The sequence below is a fragment of the Folsomia candida genome, unplaced genomic scaffold (assembly GCF_002217175.1).
Source record: "Folsomia candida strain VU population unplaced genomic scaffold, ASM221717v1 Fcan01_Sc021, whole genome shotgun sequence".
Taxonomy (NCBI): domain Eukaryota; kingdom Metazoa; phylum Arthropoda; class Collembola; order Entomobryomorpha; family Isotomidae; genus Folsomia; species Folsomia candida.
The window spans coordinates 1565835-1582780 of NW_019091213.1; the positions used below are offsets into that span (position 1 = coordinate 1565835).

General features: G+C 39.4%; 1 protein-coding gene and 2 long non-coding RNA genes across 12 annotated transcripts in view; all 3 read right to left on the reverse strand.

The window, feature by feature from the left end:
• The window catches only part of LOC110858478 (zinc finger protein 1), a 139526-nt gene that overhangs the window by 102923 nt on the left and 19657 nt on the right, over positions 1 to 16946 (reverse strand). The window lies entirely within an intron of this gene.
• On the reverse strand, positions 532 to 8266 carry LOC118438415. 3 transcript variants are annotated; one of them, XR_004836769.1, is made up of 8 exons: positions 6966 to 8262; positions 6634 to 6714; positions 2883 to 3076; positions 2695 to 2810; positions 2355 to 2628; positions 1600 to 2080; positions 1478 to 1538; positions 532 to 1378 (listed from the first exon to the last, which is right to left on the reverse strand). It is a non-coding gene; the product is annotated as an uncharacterized LOC118438415 (long non-coding RNA). The 3 variants fall into 3 exon arrangements; XR_004836770.1 differs by having other exon boundaries at positions 1600 to 2620; positions 6966 to 8266; XR_004836768.1 differs by having other exon boundaries at positions 1600 to 2628; positions 6966 to 8264.
• LOC118438417 lies at positions 8452 to 16256 on the reverse strand. 5 transcript variants are annotated; one of them, XR_004836777.1, is made up of 7 exons: positions 14770 to 16256; positions 14566 to 14679; positions 14039 to 14429; positions 13929 to 13974; positions 10189 to 13841; positions 9086 to 10124; positions 8452 to 9018 (listed from the first exon to the last, which is right to left on the reverse strand). It is a non-coding gene; the product is annotated as an uncharacterized LOC118438417 (long non-coding RNA). The 5 variants fall into 5 exon arrangements; XR_004836775.1 differs by having other exon boundaries at positions 14039 to 14679; XR_004836776.1 differs by having other exon boundaries at positions 14566 to 16256.

A 16946-nucleotide genomic window follows, 5' to 3' on the forward strand; every position in this document is an offset into this window, starting at 1 on the left:
ACTTAGTTTGGTGAAAAGTTATCAGATACTTTTGGACAAGTGATCAATATTCTTGTAACAAACAAGTGTTGTTGGGTCGCTGTGTGAGTGTTGGATTAATTTACTACGGAGTAGTATTCCATTTGACCCGACAGACCTAACAAACAAACGCGTGGAGAGTGACGACGACCAGAATGAAAGAATGATGATGTATGGGATAAAAAGTCTCATTTTCATGTTATTTGATCATGAAGAGTGATTTGCATTGGGTGATTATACCCAGAATTTTGTTTCGCAGGGTTGTGTTGGACATATATATGAATTAAATAGGAGCCTTCATCCTGGGAATATTTTTGAAATGATGCAGAAGCATTATGTTTAGGGTATTAAATTGTAGTGCTTGTTATTGTTGATGGACAGGTTGAATGAAGATGGAGTGTCCACTTGAAACATCCATTATTGAGTTGATGGACATGAAAGTGTAATAATGTAATATACTTACTTAATAACAATCAGTGTGTTGAATAGTAGGTCGTAATTCTACTTGATCAATTTAGCAAAAAAATTGATATTTATTCAAAAAGTATATACTTTAATGGATGTCTCCCTGCGTATGCTCTCAGATTTTGAGCAAAAGAGTGTCAATCGATGGCAAACTTACTAGTATGAAATTTGAGGCCAATCCTCAGGTTTGGTGGAGATATTTGCATCCCAAGAGGAGAACAAGCACAGTAAATTTAGAAAGTGCAAAATTTGTCGAACTTTTGGCGGATCATGTCTTTTATAAATTTCATACTAATTATATTTGTGATTGATTGACACTACATAGTTTGGTCAATATCGGCGATCATACGCTGGGAGACCTCCATTGTTAGTTTAGTTACATATATGCAGCACCTTTAACTGACTTTCAACAAAACACTACAACGCACATTTACTATACACTAGATACTTTCAAAACTCAATAATGACCAGATCCCCCACAAAACTAGGAAATCATTAACACGACCAAAATACCAACCAACCAACCACCATCAACATCGCATCCAAGTGGTAGCATTTCAATTTCCATCGGCACAATCATCCAATTCCAATTCTACCCATTTGGTGATGTAAAAGTGAGATAAACTAAACTTTCCTCTCTCTCTCCCACAGCACCAGAGGTCCAGTCGTACGTACGTACATACGCAATAGTGCAATCAGCACAACACATGCATGCAGGAGAATAATTGAATATGGAAGCTACGTACGTACGTAGTCCTCGAAACTCGAAAGTTTCCTAAGAGATCCCATCATCATCATTAAAACAGTCCCCTCCTGTTGTGATAGTAGGGGTCCATTCATCCAAAGGACGCCGCGTAGGTGCACAATGTGGGTAGAAACAGACCATTTACCTTTTCTAAATGAAACCATTACCGCAAATTCATTGCAGAATGTTATGTAAACGATATTTAGGCGATAATTGGTGGGAAATATTTTCATTTTCGTAATACTTTACCTCGAAATAGAAATTCGGAAAGGTGGTTTTTTGGTGCAACGCAGCACACACTTTTGACTACCTACAAACATACATACGTACATACGCACATCGGAGGAGCGGATATAAAATAAGTCCCCTACTTTCCCCTCCCTTCATTTACTTCCTTCCTGTGAACCCTCCACCCTAAAAATGAAGGAAAAATACGACAGCCGACCTAATGCCTATTGTGTTCCTCTTTTGAATCCCCTTCCACAACCTGAAAGCGTTTTTCACTGGGTAGGAAAACACTATTTCTCTGTCAATTAATCTCACTGCGCTCAAATTCTAAAGATTAGCGGGAGGGTGGGTGAGTAGGTAAGCATTGCACACGGTCCGTCGGTCGGCCTGCCTGCCTGCTTCCACTTGCCGAGTTTGACATGGTCCACTGCTTTGTGAACTCACATGAGGTATTATCTTCATATATTATTATTGATATTGGATCTTGTTGAGTGAAAAGTGAACAGCATATACAATTCTGCCCTCATGCCCTGATCTTCCAAAACCAACAATCACCAGCCCATACATTTTGGTAGCGTCCTCATTCTTCAAACCACTTTTGCGACCTGACGCACATTGGTCACTCTAAAGATAAAGATTTGTCATATTTTTGGAACATACTTGACGACATGGCTAAAATTAGCGGGGTCCTAAAATGCATCAAGGGAATAATAAATTGGATTATCAAAACAAATTCACCCACGCACGCTTTACCAAGAAATAAGCGGTGGAAAGATCTCTAATTCGAAATTATACCTCTCAATCATCATCATTTGATATTACGTGAATCACATTGCTTATAAATAATGTGTCTGTTATTATTATTTTCATGGCTAATATTTGTAGCATCTCATCTTACCTGCCGTTTGCCCTTTCTGATTTCTATTATAAGTTTTTATTCCCATTCAACAATCCTTCAGCCAGGCAATTCATCTTCTACTCGTCATAATCACCGCATGGTCATCAAATTCCCAAATTTATCATCATCACTGGATTGTGGAACCGTTATGTTATGTAATGCACCACAGAAAAACAGGGTCGGATTGAATGACAATACATGGTAAAATTTATCTCTCCGTCTATTCAGACGACTTTCTCTTTTGTTAACAGCACTTATCCATCCTCCTAAATACCTAAGGCAGTTTACATTTATATAGGTTGTACATAAGTGGATATTAGTTTGATGGATGTTTTAATACGTTCTAGAGAGTTGTAAAATCTGACGTATGTAATTCTGGAGTCGGAGTGTCTCTCATGTCTCGAAATAGTGAGTTACATCATCATCCGAAAATGTGTAGACGACCCACCTGGCAACCTTAGTCGAATAGGTATACATACATATATATCGGTAGGACAATAATAATCAAAAGTGCTGGTCTTAAATTACCTACGTATTGTTGACAAGGTACGTATTTCTTTATACGCAGCGATAAGAGACACATTAAATCACGTCGTTTTATTACTTGGACAAAGAAAACAAAAGGTAGATTAAGTTGCAACATGTCCTTGAATGTCTGCCTTGTCTTGCGAATTTTTAGCCAAGTCAATGGACCATTGTCTATTGTGAGCTAATGTGTTTTTCTGCAAATGTTAAACAAGGTGAAAAACAAATCAAGGTTAATTTTCATTCGGAAATGGTGACGCTGTGTAGCAGGATCCTTTGCACTTTGTCTTTTGGTTTTTACATTTTTAGCCTCCGCAAATTCAAGACCCATTTGGCAAATGTTTCTAGCTCATCATAATAATAATACTTGGAAGTAAAACATAAACCGACATTTTCGCTTAAATGAGCTATAATCATCGTAAAATTTTTGATAAGACAAATAAACAAATTTTCTTTTTCGGTATATATCCAGTCGCAGGCAGTTTACTAACCAGCAGGCCTTTTGCGCAAATTTTTGCACACAAACCATCACAGCTATGCGGTTGGTCTTAAAAGTTTTAAAGATGTCAATTTTGTTTGCGCTACAAACCCCACAGCCTGCCAAACCTGGGCACCCTGTGTCTGAAATGAAGGAAAAGTCAACAAAAGTTGGTATGACTTTACGGCATTTCTTGTTGCAGTGTGCCAATTACCAGAGTCGCACCATTCACATGCCTTCCATTGTGCATTCCCTAAATACGTAACCAGCATCGTAAAATTATGTAATCACGCATTTATTAGAAACACGCTATAGGTTCCTGTAAATTTTTAATATTTAGCATGGGAAATTGAAATGCAAATGTGTTTTATTAAATTCTAATAAACACATAGTCTCAAATCAGGCTATGTAAATACACCAAGAAAAAACCGAAAACACTTTTTAGCCAAAGTTGCCTAAAGTTTAGAGTTTTTTTAATTATCAAACTTCTCAGGTAGTAAATGCCTCGTGCATTTTTGTCGAATATGTTTTTAATGTAAAATCAAAGAAACACTTTCCCTATCGTAAACTGAACCCCGGACAAGTCCACAACGTCAACGTGTGCGTCTCTCTTCCGGTTTGTGTCAGACAGAAGAAAACTTTTTTTGCCTCTGGTATAAGTTTTAGTAGCACAGGAAATCTAGATTTTACACGGCTCTCACCGGGACAGAAAAGCACGGGCAAACGAAATTCGGGACAGAAAAATGTGGATTAAACCTGAAATAAACACATTTCCTCCATCCTCCACCTTGCCTGCCTGCCTGCCTGCCACGCACATAAATACACACACACAAGAGAAAAACTTTGCTAAGAGTAAAATGTGTTTCCGAATTCCGGCAGTCTCAAACTAAAAGCTCACCTTCCTCTCTTATTTTCTTGGCTTGAGTTGTGAAAAATTTTGGATTCTAAAACAGGACGAGGATTAAAAGTATTATATATCTGCGAAAAATAGCAGTACACTTAAATGGGGAGCATACGGTTTACGTATTTTATATAAAAATGTATGTGTGCCATGTTGCTCAAGAAAATCAAATGCTGCAAAATATTTGATAAAAGTAGGCCGCAATTAGTTACGAAAAACAAGCTTTCATTCATCTTGGTTGGTTCGGTTGGTGATATTATTGCTCACAACATAAAAGGTGGAGAAGGAAGGCAACTTTTAACTTTATCCATCCATCCATCCCCCATGCAGAATAACACAGAAACCAGTACCATAAATACACACAAAGTCTTTTCACTCGTAAAATAAAGAATCGAAATAGGTGATCAACCATCACATTCAAATCCACATCTGCTTCTCACTAGTTCACAATTCACATACGTACATACGCTGTACGTGTAAAAATATGTATGTTAGGCAACAAGGCGCCTTGGAAATCTCGGGTGAACCAGAACCGTGAAAATTGTGAGAGACCAATGAAATATTCGCCATGAGGTTGATGTCGATCTTTTAAACTAACTTGGATTAGAATGAGGCATGGGATTTCACAGCCGGGGGCAAACTTGTTTAGCTAGCCTGCCACAATTTTTGGCCCATTATTATACATATTAAATACCCACCTATGCAATGCCTCACCAACAACGAACAACCAACTAATGCTTACAAAGTATTTAGGTAAATATGCGAGTGAGTAAAAGATGTAATTCCACAGATGCTTCTCTCTCTCTCCGCTTTTTATCCCTCTTTTTAACCCTTCTCACAAAACAAGTGAGACAAGACAAGGACAAAAATAGCTCCAACTGTTCTTTTTTTCCGTTCCTTCTTCTGCTCTTCCTGAATCACGGGAGAATCCAGGATGCACAAATGCTTACTACCTGAATGAATTCTAAATCAACACCTCTCCTCCGATGCCACTTAGGACGCTATGCTACATGCTCCTCTCTCACACGCTAACTACCTCCACTTGTTTTCAGAGCGATGCGACAGCGACAGTGACAAAACATTTTCTTCATCTCCTTCATTTCATCCATTTCAAAACATTGGAGAAGCAGCCAAATAACTGGCAGGATAAATTTCCCGAATGTAAACTTCAATTGCAAACTTTAGCTTGTCTGATAATGGAGGTCTCTCAACGTACGCTCTCAGATTTGGACCTTAGGTTTACAAATTTTATACTTTCCTAATTTCCTGCACGTTTCCTCCTCTTTTGATGCAAATATCTCTGCCAAATCTGCACATTGGCAGATTGTGCCTTTTGAAAATTTCATACTAATTAAATTTGGGATTGATTGACACTAATTTGGTCAAAATTGGAAAGCATACGTTGGGAGATCTCCATTGTGAGTTGGAAAAGGACCAACAGCAAGACATAAATGTAATATTTTGTAAATAGGTATAAGGCTAATTTGCTGGATTGCACTCTGAGGATTGATTAAAAGTTGATTATCTTCAGCAGATAAATACCAACATTTAGTTTTACGAGGACTTGTATAATGACGGCGACAATTTTTTCTTAAATAATTGCCTTGTGGTCTAGAGACAACGGATCATATTTAGTTCATGAAAACAGCTTGAAACTGCGAAAAAATCGGGTAGGTGTACATATTTCTTCGCTGTCATTAACGAGCCCAACTCAAATTTCAATTTGGCAATTTGGACCAACTCACCCGATCCAAACGAGCCAATTTGTAGTCAAGGTGGAATATGTACTTTTTACATAACGAAGATGAATGGTGGCAATTAGCTCTAATTAATTCTCACAAGACCTCCATCCACCACAATTTACGCCAAGCAAACCGACCAACAAGGAAAAGTATAGGTTTCAAAATCACTAATTTGACAAACGCCTGTAATTGATGTTAGTTGTCGTTAGGATTTAATGAAGATGGTTCCATTGGACGTAATAAATACACATTTTGGACACTTTTGGTCTAGCTATCAATTTACAAGGACTAACGACAATAGGTAAAATTACACCTTGGCTCGGAATATAATTTCCAATTATATTTCGAACTACAAATTTAATTGCTTTGTAATTCCGCATCTCTCCGCATACTGAATTCCTTCGCGTGCCGCTTTAAAAAGGTGTCATGCATGCAACTGCCAGTTGGCGACAAGTTCTCGAAAACAAAGCGGCAAAGGCATTCACCTTCCTTTCTTATCAGTGCATAAGTCTGTTCAGGGTGACCTTCCAATTGTGTATCAATAGCTTGACGTCATGATTATTATCGCGGAAAAGGAGGCAACAACCAACAAACTTTCTCTTTAATCTGGACGTATAAACATTAATAAGTTACCAAATATATTCTGCATTTGAGCATCTCGAAGACTAGTCACAGCAGGAAATATAGCATCTCTTTTGTGGGACGTTTTCTTACCTGGAATACAAAAGAAAGGAATAATTAATGATTGGATTACACAGAGATTTTAGTGGAAAGCGAGGAAAGATTTAGCTCTATTTGTTATATTTTGATCTGCAATTCATTATCAAATACGAAAAATTTGATAATAAGAATTAATATTTATGTAGTATGCATTTTTTTAACTGAAATTCTCTCCATTTAAATAGTGCCAGAACTCATTACATACAATTTTCCGTCCAAATCAGCATAAATAAAGTGACCCGTACCACAGAATATAATGAGGAGCAGTAATGAGTATGTCCAAACCAAAAATTGCGACCTTCTCTCACAACATTCCCACCAATACAACATCATACATTGCATGGCCCGTTGTTCTTGTTGCATTTAATTTAATGGAGGTTGTTGGTTGTGTTGTACTGCTGCCAAAATTTACCTCTCTCTCTCTTTCCTTTAATTCAAGAGCAACCTGGACTGGTTGGTTATTTGGCTCGTTCGAAATCTGTTCACTCAACCGTATTTAATCGACCTCAACTCGCTGACTTATATCACCGCACGTGGCCTCGGTCGTCCCCTCAATCCCATCCATCCGAAATTCTGAATAAATCCCTTTTACCTCTGCTGGATGGAATACAATCAGTTCCGTGGCGTAGCAAATCGTGCAAAAGAAAAGGTGGGTGGGTGGGTGGCTTGGTAGTTAGTTGGCTTGGCTAACGATGTCCTATTCATTCATTGGCTCATTGATGGAGATGAAATGAAAGTACAGTAGGCAGCAGCAGCCCAAAGTTGCTGTTGCACACTCGGTGCATTGCATATAGTCATCAATTAAGTCGCATTGTCTGTCAGTTCTGTCAACTGGCTGGCTCAACTAACCGAATATAACATGCGTATCGGTACTAAACTCGGTGGAAATATTGCATAATGAAATAAATTGTATGTCTTCACAGAAAGGGATGTGATTTCGTGGTGTTTTCAACTTTTTCGACCTGTACATACAGCACGCAGCATGTTATTTAGCAGGGGTTGTAGATATGTATGTGTACGTGTTGTTGGAAAATCTGTAATTTCACTACCACCGCGACACTTTGCACCAATTTCTATCTGGGTCGGGTGAACTGCTCGTTTAAATTGCTGTACACATACATATTCACCTCCACGCTCTAGTTGGTGCGTTTTCACTCAAAATTCAGAGACCTTCAGTTGACCTCATCACATCTCCAATCTTCTTCTCCTACTACACCTACGTCCTTACGTATAATGCGACCAAGGCGAGGCACGAATACTTTGCATGGGAAGGATCGCATTACATTTCATTTGGACGGAGAAGTAGTCAAGTGAGAGAGAAAGCCCTGAAAGGCTCAACTTTCTCCAAGTCTCATCAATCAACTCTGTTCAATATCTGTCTGGCACAGGAGCTTGGAAAGGTGGTTCTCGCTCCCTTGTAACTTACAGCCGAGCCGTTGAGATTTACAGGGTGGAGGAGGTGAGCCCAGGCAGGAGGGCTCTGTGTACTACCAAACCCAGCGAAAAATAAAGAAAGTAAATCTGTAGAATTAATTTGATGAATGTTCTTTCAAATGAAAAAGCTAAATACATGTCAATGCACGTGAACTAATTAATTACTAAACTGTTCATTTTTCAGCATTACAAATTCACGTAAAGAACTATTTGTTAATTTTTACCTTATTTCAGCAATATTACCAAAAAATAGTACTGGAAATACAAAATTTTAACTTTATTTAAGTATGTATGTATGTGTGTTGAACAAATGGAAAACAGATTACAAATCCAAGTATCATTTTCCATGCATACAACTTTTTTCCCTCCTCTCCACTCATACCCTGAATGACACGAATTTCTGACTTTTGGTGAAGGTGAAGAGAAAATGGGCTGAACTGAAATGAATGAAAGTGGGAGAAAAAAATGAAAAATTAAAATGGAGTCGAGAGGGAAACATTGATTGATAAGGGTCGTAAGTAATAGTTACTGCACTTGAGTCAGACACTTGACTTCACTCAATCGTGAAGCCTTTTAGCAAGAGAGAGAGGGAGAAAGGTGAAAGTAAAAGGAAAGGTGAGGAGGTAGTCTGACTGAACAGCCACTTATGCCCAACTTCGACTTTCCTCCTCTCACTTTTCTTCTTCTCCTCTTCTTCAACTTCTTCTCCTCCACCAAGGAGACGGTCTGACAGGCTGGGATGAAGTGGGTGAAAGTAAAGGTGATGACTCTAATTCACGAGTCCTCATTCGCCTAACTGTATAATTCTCGCATACGTACGTACTTCCTCTCATCATTTACGGACCGGGCAGGGAAAAAATTCCGCTATTAATCAATTCAGAATATGAATATGGTTGGTGATAAAGAAATTTCTTTTCCAAAAAAGTTGTACCACGAATCAACAAACAAGCAAGTAGCAGCAGCCAACCTCCTTGAGAAATGCATCCATCCCGCTTATTATTGCGTGACATTTGTTAGATGGATATTCCTCTGGGTACAAAGAGGGTTCATAATACTTTTTCTTCTTACAAACTACCCATGCACCTACGCGAGAGGATCTTACTACTTTACCACCACGACCACTACTACAACTGCCACCAACCATCTCCTCCTCGTCTATGCTACCTTTCTTCTCAAGTCAAGGCAGCTTTATTGGATTTTGTGAATGAATGAGCCAAGTCAACGTCAATTGTTGAGAGCCAACTTTCACTCCACTTCACCAACACCGGGCCAGGCCAAGCAGGACTGAAATGAGGAGAACGTGACTCAAGTTAAGTCAAGCTGAGGGATGGATGGATGCAGGTATGCGTAGAGGAATAACATCATCTCTCAACTAGGAAGAGTATGATACAAATATTTTGTGATCAGTTTAATACTGAGATCTTGTAAGCAGAAATCCGTACTGTAATTCGTGACAGTTAAGAATCTTGGGATGAGACGATGGGCGAATAAGTGTGGTTGCACCCCCCACTTCATGGCAGGTACGACTACACTACTACAACTAACCAACTCGTAAAGACAGACAGCACCATTCACGTAGTAGTGAAAGTAGTAAAGCTACTCTCACTCACTCGCAGAAGAACTGTTCAAACTCGTCTTTTGTGAGTGGGTTGACTGATGCGAAATGTTTGGGTGATGTTGATCGTTGGCTGTTGAAGTATTATTAGTACCACGTTAGCCTTATATACTGCAGCACCCTGCCTGGTTTGTGATGATCATGATGATGATGACTTTTGGACTTTGCTTCTTCCTCCGTGATGACGGAACTGGCGAGACATTTCATATTTTACTTGATCCACGGGTGCCCCGTCGTAATTAACTGGTCGCTTTCCCCATTTTATTCCTTTTTCTCGAGGAAGGAGGAAGAAGAGTGGAGAAAGGCGAGAAAATCACCTGGCTCTTCGTGGCAAGAAGGTCGGAATGGGTTCGACCTGAGGAAAATGGGTTAATGCGAAGTAAGGTTTTAACTCGTTAACTCCTCCAAAGTAATAATACCTTCGTCTCCCTCTGCCCTTTAACATTTTAACACCTTTCCTTCCTAAGTGCAACACCTGCACCGCTCCTTAATCTCTCCCTCCGCCTCTCTCGCTGCTCTCTCACTTTGGAAGGAAGGAAAGTACTACATCGGTGAATGGAGAGAGAGGAGAAAGAATAAGCGAATAAAGAGAAGGTGCTCGCTTTAAGTTGAACCTTGTTCTTCCAATAATGTAATCTTGCAATTATGCTGAGAGAGAAAATGGAGAAGGAAATGTGCGCATACCTTTACTTTACTCACCTCTCTTCCTCTCTGCCACTCTGGCCGAGATTTCGCTACTCTAATAAATTAATATTCCGAGTAAACCTACTAGAGCGGAGGAGTAGATGGTAAAATAAAATTAGGCAGACAGATTTTCCTCCATAGTAAATCAGGTAAAACAGGTGACTGCTGCTGCTCCTGGTTTACACTGATTTATTACTTTTCCTCGAAAATCAGACTGCAGATTCATAAATCATCGCATTTGAGATAAATCCTGCTTTCTTTACATTTGGAATTAGTTGTTACTTACCATTCTCTGAACATTATCGTGAAAAGTTAATGAGAAAAATAAACTATTACTGGCATCCGAGGAAAAGGGAGGGCGAGTTACATAAGTCGAGATGAATTGAGGGGGCAGTGGTGGTTGGTTGGTGAGTGAGTGGGATGCGGCTGCTGAGAGTTAGTTTATCTCCTTCTTCTCTCTCCACGCAACGAAACAGAGATCAAACAGGAAGTTGCTATTTCCGATACGAAAAGGTAAACTAGCCATTTCGTTTCACCATCTGTCTTTCTCTTTTACCTGCATTTCCCCAATTAGAGGAAGGATCGATAAATAAGAAGAAGAAGATGGGGGCGAACAGTTGAAAAGAACAACCATCCACCGCATAATTCCACTGAATAAAGAACCTTCGATGAGATTGGTTCTCTTGTAGTTTTAGGCATTAGTTACTCCTACGAGGAGAGAGAGTGAAACAGAATTACATTTTCTTATTTACCATCTGGTATGAAAAGTTAGCCCAGAAATGGTATTATTTTCTAAATTAGTGTTCGAAATCAATTACAGCAACATTATTCCAATTTATTTGTTTTTGCCTCATTTTCATGTCGTCTTCAAAATGGAAGGATCCAAACGAGACATTTGGCATCATAGCAGGAAGAACAAGTAATCGAAGAAAGTACTTTCAAAGTATAATCAGGCTTAGGGGGAAAGTAGGTTGGGGGCGAGGGCAAATATGTATGTAGAAAGTATACGTATACCTCCACCACGTTAATGGTGGTGATGCTACATAGTGAGTGAAAGTTCCAGGAGAGTAGAGATCAGTCAGGTAATAAGAAGGTGGGAGCAGAAACGTGTGTTCTTCTCTGTTCGACACAGAGTATCGTAAAGTAAACAGGTAAAGAGAGAGAGCGAGCGAGAGATGGATGAACAAAGAAGATTCAATTGGAATTGGACTGGAGAAAGTACGGGTTGTTGAGAAGGCGTAGAAGGCATTTGTCTGATTTGATTGAGAAAGTGTACAGGTATGATGGTATGGTTTTATATTAGAGAACTCCCTCCGCCCGTGGTCCTGAACTTGTGTGTGTATTGTAATACTAACAGTTGAGCACTGTTGATGCGAAAAGTTTGATCTTTTCCGTACAATGTGATCTATCGCTGTTTCCACTTTTGTTTCTACTGCTGCTCCTAATACTTTATTATTTCGCCACGGTGCGAGGACTCGGTTTGATAAATGAGTGGGTGGGATTTACTGCTAAATTAAGTTCAACATTTGGCTAAAAATGCGTATTTAAGAAAAATTGTATTCATTAAGATAATGAAATTAGCATTAGATTTTTTTTACTAACATCGAGAAATACTTATATTTTTTCCTAATCAGAACCATTATCTAATCAGTCGTTCTCTAGAGTAAAGGAACCAGGACGCCCATTGCAAAGATAAGTGAGGGAAAGCAGGTGAAAGTGAAGTGAAATAGAGACAAGGGAGCAGAAATTCTCCAGAGACGGCGACAACCTGGACTCGACAAGAAGACAAATAGTTAGTATTAAGTGACCAGGTTGTAGTAGTCCTCCTCGCGTCATCCTATGGACCAACTAGTTTTAGGAAGGTGGTGGTCTATTTATATACGGCACAAGCAGCAGCAAGAGTCGGTGTGGTATTAATTGGATGAAGTTTCCTCTCTCCTGGTGGAGGTGGTAGTGTTCACTTCACAGGATTGCAGCCTCTCGTCGCAGGATACACTCTCCTGGTGAGAGAAAACCTCCTGCTTCTCGAGTCTCCTAACAAGAAGGTGAGGTGAGACAAACTGCATGGCATGTCGCACCTGGTACTCCGTGCTACTTAACAGATTACTCTCATCGCCACCCCAGCCCTCCCCCAATCCAATAATCTCTTACATTTCAGCCAGGGTGAAAGTACAGAGTCGCCATAAGTGTGGAATGGTGAAAGCTTTCCTGCCTCTACAAAAACTGCCTGTTTTCTGCCTGTAATTGTAATAATACGATCCGACAGAATACCTTTGTTTCGTCGTCGTTCCGCGATTACATAAGTATGTACATATTAGCCTGTTTACATTTCCATGAAAATATACAGGCAGACAGATCTTAATTGTATTACTTGATATAAGTATTCGCAAAACCATTATTACGCAACTTGCCTCAAACAGAAAGTTCATAAACTTTATTCTGCATAAACAAGTTTCATAACTTAAAAACTTGTCACCACTTTACATACATAACAGTGTACCTACAATCAGATACGTATTTATATGTGGTATGTATGCGTCCCCAAAAAAAGAAGGAATGATTTCACACCTCTTCCACCTCCTTGGTCTGAACGACCAATTCTGGACGGTTTACTTGGTCGAGTTTTTGTGCGGAGAATTTGTAGATGACTTTGAGCTTGGTTGTCGCGCAGGAATGGGAAGTTTTGACACATAGTGAGCGAACTGACTGCTGTCGTGTCGTTATCACTAGTGGGCACTCATCCTTTCGAACGAGGAGCAGCAAAAGCTGAAGCAATCCAACTTTACCAAACCAAATACCTTGCTTCATTTCCAGTATTATTCCTCCTCGCCCCAAATGGACAAGCAACCACCAGAACCATTTCTCGATATATATTTCTCGAACCAGACTCTATCTCTGTCCGTCCGGCACGCCATTCCACGACCCAACCAACCACCCACCCACCTTCCTCTCTCCTTCTCATTCTGCTCTATATTTCCTGTCCTTTACTTTCATTTTAGTCTTTCTGTATCAACATGAGCATGAAATGAAACTGGCCAACTTGCTCCTGTTTGTCCATTTCATGGAACAAACTACAAAAGCCAAGATGAAATGAGTTGATTTTGCAAGCACACATGACCGCCATATATTATTAGTTGACATGGTCATGATTTCCCCCACAATGTATGTAGGTTAGGCGGAGAGAGAGAGAGAGGCCGGTAATGTGTCTGGTAAAAAGCAAAAATTGATTGGAAAATTTCCGAGTCGTGAGTTTAAAGAATATTTCACAGAGAGGACAAATCTAAAAATGACCCATCTATTTGTGTGCTCATTGAACTAGGAGAGCAGAAGAAACAAGCAGCCGCAACATGAGGCGATGACTCTAGGACCACCATTTTTTCCTAAAATTCTGGAAAATGTCACATAATTTTTAACATCCATTCCTCCCTTCCATTCCTCCCTGTTCATTGCATCGTTTTGGTATATAGGTACATACTTTATTTTACACCAGCAGCAGCAGCCCTGGCCAGCCGTGTGCAGCACTGGACATACGTAACACACATGTACATACATACCACCCCATTAAATCACCTCTGCAAAACTCACCAACTGGTCCAAAATCCGAAAAATATATTTCTTTTTAACGTCCTTTTCTCTCAGTAAGTACAAGTTGCTACATACTCGGAGTGAGTGAGCCGGTAATGCCATGTAAGTAATAGTCTCTAGATGTTGCGTGGCATTATGAGATGATCGTTCCTTCTTGGTGAGTATGACGTAAGGTAGCAAAAGTAAGGAGTAGTAAGAACCACAGGTCTTCACTTGTAGTACATATGCAACCCATGTATGTATGTTGGGTCATAATGTAAAAGGTAGTTTTACTCGCATTCGTAACGTCTACCTCCCATTTACTTTTTGGCCGAAAAACGCAGGATAAAGGAGGTAAATCACCGGTTGGTTGGTTGGTGGACGTAGTGGAATCTCTACTGCTCCACTAAAGCTATGGATAATATTTCATAAAATACTGTTCTTCCTCGAAGTCAAGCCAAGTGACAAAAAATCTTGCCCAACAGCTCCTCTAGCCAAGTTAAGTATGGGCATGTATGTACCTATAGTACTACGAGCGTCACTTTTACCTTTACGGTATCCACGGCTCGCTCGCCTACCTCCCAACTTTTACTGTGTCACTTCTTTCCGGTCTCTGGATACTTACTTATCCCACGCCACGGGTAAAGAAGAAGAAGTAAGAACTGTAATAATGTTAGAGTGAGAGGGGAAGTACCTTAACTTGTAGGTGGATTTTTGGGTTTATGTGTGTGCAGTTACAACTTAAGCTATACCTCATTTCATTGCTTTACTTTAGTGAATATCTTTTAAGACATCCAATCCAAATCCGGGAGACATAAACGATGGATTTTCTCTGGAAGAGAGAGAGAGAGAGGAAAGGGCACTTCATTAATTCTGGGAATTGAGTAATACCACACCAGACACGTAATTTTGACCAAATCTTCATCATCATAACCATCACGAGGCACCCTTTATTAAATTGTTTCGTACATACACGCTCCACGCACTGTACTACACTTCTAATTTGAATTTTGCCAAGTGTTTCAGGAACTGAGCGGCTATCCCGTAAATCAACTTAATTTCCCACATTTTTCGGACCAAATGACTCACATGGCACATCATTTGTATTGGATAAACATTAGAAATAAAAATGATATCCGGTCGTCCAGTTTCTTCACATGATTTATGTGTAGCATGCTGCGACCGAGGATGTTAAGGTTTAACTCAACTTGGCCAAACTTCCTTACCTGTCTGGCGCCAGGTCCGTCCCACCTTTATTTTTATATGTATGTACGGTCGGATCCACCTTGCTGATAAAAAAATGTTGGCTTCTTGGCATAGCGAATCTTGTATCGTATCAAAAAATTAGGGACAAGTGCTACACACTTTCATAGCTGCTGCTTGGGAGGAAAAAGGAAAGGAGGAAATGCGGATACAAGTTGAGAAAGCCGTGTACACAGTTTTGTATGTACGTTGTTGGCTATAAACTCAACCTGAGCTGGGTTGGCTTATGTTGAATGAATGCGATGAATCATCTCTTTTCACTTGTTATTTATCTCTTGAGTGCGTCTTCCCCTAAAAGGTTTCAGTTTAGGAGTCCTGCTCCTTTCTATAAAACGACGACTACAAAGCGCTATTGACCAAGCATTGAGCTTGACCGGTGGCCATGTAATCGTCTTTCATTTGTGTGTGATGCCTGTATCTTTTTTGGTACACGTACACATTACACAAGCCCATTCTCGCTCTCCTTCTTCGGATTGAATACCACACTAAAGTTTGTCTGTCGCCTCTTATCCTCATCTTTTGAGCCCGATAGTTTTTATGGGCGATGTTCATGTTCAAATCTTAAAGACGTGCTTCCACCTCCACCTTGGCAGTTGGGCTCAACAAAGTTGAAAATAAGGACTGTTTGTTACAAGATCTCAAATTTTATGGGTTTGGCTACTTTTTGACGACAGAGGAGGAGAGGAAAAGGTAAAAAAGGTTGTTATGCAGTTAGGCCATGCTCCTTGTTGGCTTCTTGTTGAATGAAGGGATTTGAGAATCTCGTAAAAATTCCTTCTTCATTCATCTCATTAATGACGAGGTTCAAGTGGATTTTATTTTTAGTGTGATGTAAAGTGAAAGATTTTCTATGACGTGGAACTATTGCGCAATACAACAAAATATAGTATTCTGTAGTACAAACACTTTTAGAAATCCAGTATTAAACTAATACAAAGTGGTATTCATGTATGTACGACTCCATCAAAGTGGTATTGATAAGTAATATGTTGTAGTAATAGCTCGGTATTAAAGTTTTACCATTTTGGCAGCAAATTTTTATGGACCGGTATAATTTTAACACCAGCCAGTGATAACTTTAATACCGAGAAATCAATACCTATTTGACTATACCAGATTTCTAACAATGAACTTTTACTAGTTATATATTATCCTACATATTTACGTACTTAAAAAGAAGGCATTGTTCAATCTATGAATTTAAAGTTATTACTCTGACCTCTTTTTCTAACTGAAATTTCCTGACCTCTGACCTTACAATAAATACCTAAGACGCTTCTCATCTCATCACATGTACATATTTAGCCCGACAATGATCAATCATTCTCTCCATCAAACGTCCGAAGGAAACCCCTCGTCGTCATTAGTGGGCATCAGCTTATGTCAAAGTTTGGATCAAATTTCAAAATTAAATAAATATTAGTGAACAACTGTTTGTAATGATATGTACGAAGGATATAGAAAGTTTGAATGTGACGAATACATAAGTAAGTGATTATTCATCTCTAACAATCGGTGACACCACTCGTGACAATGATATAACGAGAAAATTATGGGCAGCATATGTGTATCCAAAAGCATTACTTTTTGGACATGGACATTCCTTCAATAATTCAGTTACAAAAATTGCCACTGGTTCATGAGCAATTTTCCATGTCCACCACCA